This window comes from Colobus angolensis, unplaced genomic scaffold, assembly GCF_000951035.1.
Source record: "Colobus angolensis palliatus isolate OR3802 unplaced genomic scaffold, Cang.pa_1.0 Scaffold61, whole genome shotgun sequence".
Lineage (NCBI taxonomy): Eukaryota > Metazoa > Chordata > Mammalia > Primates > Cercopithecidae > Colobus > Colobus angolensis.
In genome coordinates this window covers 4,934,982-4,939,790 of record NW_012119710.1, presented here as the reverse complement: position 1 = coordinate 4,939,790, position 4,809 = coordinate 4,934,982, and the positions used below count along the sequence as shown (strand labels likewise).

The 4,809-nt window shown below is 45.2% G+C and overlaps 1 protein-coding gene across 1 annotated transcript in view; it reads left to right on the top strand.

Moving 5' to 3' along the window:
* Positions 1-1,603: 1,603 nt before the first annotated feature.
* FNBP4 (formin binding protein 4) overlaps positions 1,604-4,809 on the top strand; it is a 51,991-nt gene continuing 48,785 nt past the window's right edge. Inside the window, exon 1 of the mRNA XM_011963384.1 lies at positions 1,604-1,698. The gene's annotated coding sequence lies outside the window, so the exon portion shown is untranslated. The remainder of the gene's footprint in view (positions 1,699-4,809) is intronic.

Genomic DNA, 4,809 nt, shown 5'->3' with positions numbered 1-4,809 from the left:
AAGGGCCAGGCCGTGTTCTGCGCCCTCGGCCCGGGCCAAGCCCGAGGCGCCATCTCTGGTGCGGGGCTTGCCCCAGGAACGTTTGAAATACGACCGAGGTTCGGACACCCTGAGTCTCCCAAACGCCCGGGGTCGGTTTTGGGTAATGCAGAGAGTGGATGTGAGGATGAGTTTCCGCGTGCGCGGCCTGTGACTGTGGACCAGGCCTTTCCACACGTCATCTGCCTCCTTTCGGTTTTGTCAAAACGGGGATAGAGACGTTTAGAAAAAGCTCTTTTTAATATTCCAGCCAGTAAGCATCCCTACACTAGCAAAACTCCTGGAGAAATGGGGCTGGTGGGTTTCTAAGTATTTGGGTGGTTCTCACCGGAGTGGTACTTGGACTTAAAGTGACTGCGGGGCTAGGCACGGGAGGAGCCGCCACCGTTTCGGATGTTCAGAGATCACGCTGGGTCGTTAATTGCAGAAAATCCGCCAATAGCAGTGTTTGGTGTGCCTTGTAAAGGTCCTATCATAGCCTGGAGAATACTTTGTTTTTGTATGTATTTGTAAGTATTGCAGATGTAACTTTAAGAGTTTTGTTTTGTATTTTCGAGACAAGGTTTCAGTCTGTCGTCCAGGCTAGAGTGCAGTGGCGCGATCTTGGGCTCACTGCAACCTCCACCTCCCGGGTTCAAGCGGTCTTCCCAGCTTAGCCTCTTGGGTAGCTGGGACTACAGGATCGTGCCGCCATGCCCGACTAATTTTTGTATTTTCAGTAGAGACGGAGTTTCTTCGTGTTGCCTGGACTGGTCTCGAACTCCAGGGCTCAAGCGATCAGTACAGGCGAGAGCCACCTCGTCCGGCCATGAAGCTGTATTTATAATTTTTATTTACCATGATCAGAGCCTTCCCTTGATGTTGAAGTTTGTAGGCAGATGAAAGACTCCAGGGCGCGGTGGCTCGTGCCTGTAATCCCAGCACTTTGGGAGGCCAAGGTAGGCAGATCACTTGAGGTCAGGAGTTTGACCAGCCTGGGCGACGAGAGCGAAACTCCATCTCATCAAACAAAAAAAAGATTCCAGCTCTGTGTATTTATCATCTCCCAATTGTTTGGGTCAGCAAAATGTCCCTTTTTTTTTTTTTTTTGAGATGAAGTCACCCTCTGTGGCCCAGGCTGCAGTAACCTCTCCCTCCTGGGTTCAAGCGATCCTCCTGCCTCAGCCTCTGGAGTAGCTGGGATTACAGGCGAGTGCCACCACGCCCAGCTACTTTTTATTTTTTTAATTTTTTTGTATTTTTAGTAGAGGTGGGGTTTCACCATGGTGGCCAGACTGGTCTTGAACCCCTGACCTCAAGTGACACCCCCCACCCCCGTCTTGGCCTCCCAAAGTGCTGGGATTACAGGTGCGAGCCCAGCCGAAATGCACTTTTTAAATTGGTGGAACCTAGAGCTGAAAGGTTAAATGAACGGTTGATTTGTCACCTCTAGTGTTTTCTCTGGAATCTGACTACAGTTTTCCTTTTTTTTTTTTCCTAATCCAGATGTGATTTGTCACCTCTAGTGTTTTCTCTGGTCTGGAATATGACTACAGTTTTCTTTTTTTTTTTTTTCTTCTAATCCAGATGAACAAGAAGCGGTGCAGGAGGTTCCTAGAGTTGTTCAGAATCCTCCAAAACCAGTCATGACCACTAGACCCACAGCTGTTAAAGCAACAGGTATGGTTTGGTTTTGTTTTTTACATTTTTTCTCGCACATCCTTCATTAAAGTCAAGTTGGGTTTGTACATAGAATGTTTTGTTGAATGCTTTACAGTTGCTAACATTATTTCTCCCAAAAATATGATTTAAGATTTTTTTGTTTGTGAGAGAATGTTGATGTATATACACTTTGACCAGTGCAAAATTTGTTGTTTTTCTTTACCCAAAACTTTTTTTACTATTTTTTTCCCTGATGCTGTTTTATAACTAGTTTTCTGGTCCTCCCACTAGCTTGGTGTTTATTAGGCATGCCAACTCCTATTTCTTTTCTAACACTCTGGCTTGACTGGTTACCTAACAAATATTGGTGGACCTGGAAATCGATCTTATTAAATATTTTGAAGTACAAACGAATGCCGTAGTTGCAACAGTGGTTTTGTATACAAACCTGGGTTCAATTCATCACTCTGGCATTCACACTTAGACTTTGGGACAATTACTAATTGGGTTGAACCTCATTAATCTGTAAAATGGATCTTTTATCTCTGAGATAGTTCCAGATGTGACATTGTAAGTGCTAAGAATGTTAATTTTCTCCACTCCATGTATCTTGGAAGAGTAAAATGTGTTTTAATACTAAATACTCTATAATTGGTAGTAATTTCTTTTCGGTTCAGAAAACCTTTTGTACTATTTGATGCTTAAAATGATAGATGTTTATTCCTCTCTCCTACCATTTGCCACCTAAAAAAAAGCAAACAAACAAAACACCCCAGTGTGGGTTAGTTAGAAAGCTAAAATTTGAATATGAGAGAAATTTCAAAACTACATTATACCATTTTGTATTTGCAAACTGCATATGTTATTTCATTTGAGACTTAACACATTTAAAATATATAGAATTTAGCCAGGAGCGGTGGCTCACGCCTGTAATCACAGCACTTTGGTAGTCTGAGACAAGCGGATCACCTGAGTTAAGGAGTTCGAGACCAGCCTGGCCAACATGGTGAAACCCTATCTCTACTAAAAACATAAAAATTAGCTGGGCGTGGTGGTGCACACCTATAATCACAACTACTCAGGAGGCGGAGGTTGCAGTGAACTGAGGTTTTGCCACTGCACTCCAGCGTGGGCAACAGAGTGAGAACCTGTCTCAAATAAATACATAAAATAAAACATAAATTTAAATGTTTCTAGGAGAAACTTCCTTGATTACTCCTGTGGTTTGAATGTCTTCTCATGATGTCAACACCTTCCATTAGGCCCCTACCTCCCAACACTGTTGCGCTGAGGATTTAATTTCCAAAACATCCTTTTCAGGGGCACATTCAAGCCATAAGAGGTATATACCTAAGAAATAATTTACTGCCTGATATAGGTAGTTGATATACAAGTTGTGTGGCATCATCCCTTAAAGGTAAGTAAGAACGTTGAGGTTTGAGGGGTCAACACCTCTCTCAAAAAAAGACTGCTAAAAACTATGGCTCTGGGCCGGGTACAGTGGCTCACACCTATAATCCCAGCACTTTGGGAGGCCGAGGCGAGCGGATCACGAGGTCAGGAGATCGAGACCATCCTGGCTAACATGGTGAAACTCCGTGTCTGCTAGAAATACAAAAAAATAGCTGGGCGTGGTGGCAGGTGCCTGTAGTCCCAGCTACTCGGGAGGCTGAGGCAGGAGAATGGCATGAACCTGGGAGGTGGATCTTGCAGTGAGCTGAGATCACACCAGTGCACTCCAGCCTGGGCAACAGAGCAAGACTTCATCTCAACAAGAAAAAAAAAAACTATGGCTCTGAAGAATGACCATGCATTCTCAGGCTTTAAGTAGCAGCAAATCTTTTTTTTTTTTTTTTGAGTTGGAGTTTGACTTTTGAGTGCAGTGGCGGGATCTTGGCTCACTGCAACCTCTGCCTCCCAGGTTGAAGTGATTTATCCTACGTCACCCTCCTAAGTAGCTGGGATTACTGTCTCATTTTTGTATTTTCAGTAGAGACGGGGTTTCGCCATGTTGGCCAGGCCCTCCTGAGTAGCTGGGATTACTGGCTAATTTTTGTATTTTTAGTAGAGACGGGGTTTCACCATGTTGGCCAGGCTGGTCTTGAACTCCTGACCTCAAGTGATCCACCTGCCTTGGACTCCCAAAGTGCAGTGATCACAGGTCTGAGCCACCATGCCTAGCCTGCAACACATCTTAATCTTAATAGTAGTCAAGGACTTGTTCTTACAACTCCAGAATTTGATTTTTTTCCTCCTTGGCCTTCCAAAGTGCTGGGATTACAGGCATGAGGCCCTGTGCCCAGCCCAGGAGCTTAGTTTTTAACACCCCCCAAAGTGGAGTTTTTAAAGAAATGAAATTCTTACCAGGCGTGGTGGCTCATGCCTGTAATCCCAGTGCTTTGGGAGGCTGAGTTAGGAGGATCACTTGAAGCCTAGAGTTCAAGACCAGCCTAGGCAGCAGAGAGACCTTCATCTCTTTTTTTTTCTTTTTTTTTTTTTTTTGAGTCAGAGTCTCTGTTGCCTAGGCTGGAGTGCAGTGGCGTGATCTTAGCTCACTGCAGCCTCTGTCTCCTGGGTTCCGGTGATTCTCCTTCCTCAGCCTACCAAGTAGCTGGGATTACAGGCCCACACCACCATGCCCAGCTAATTTTCGTATTTTCAGTAGAGACAGCGTTTGCCATGTTGGCCAGGTTGGTCTGGAACTCCAGACCTCAAGTAATCTACCCGCCTCAGCCTCCCAAAGTGCTAGGATTATAGGCGTGAGCCATCGCGCCTGGCCGAGACCCCCATCTCTACAAAAAAATTAAAAATGAGCTGGACGTGCTGATCACCTGTGGTCCTAGCTACTTGGGAGACTGAAGCAGGAGGATCGCTTGAGCCCAGGAGTTCAAGGCTGCAGTGAGCTATATGATCATGCCACTACAATCCAGCCTAGGTGACAGAATGAGACCCTGTGTCAAAAAAAAAAAATTTAAAAAATAGGCGGGGCACGGTGGCTCATGTCCTAATCCCAGCACTTTGGGAGGCTAAGGCAGGCAGATCGCAAGGCCAAGAGATCGAGACCATCCTGGCCAACATGGTGAAACCCCATCTCTACTAAAAATACAAAAATTAGCTGGGTGTGGTGGC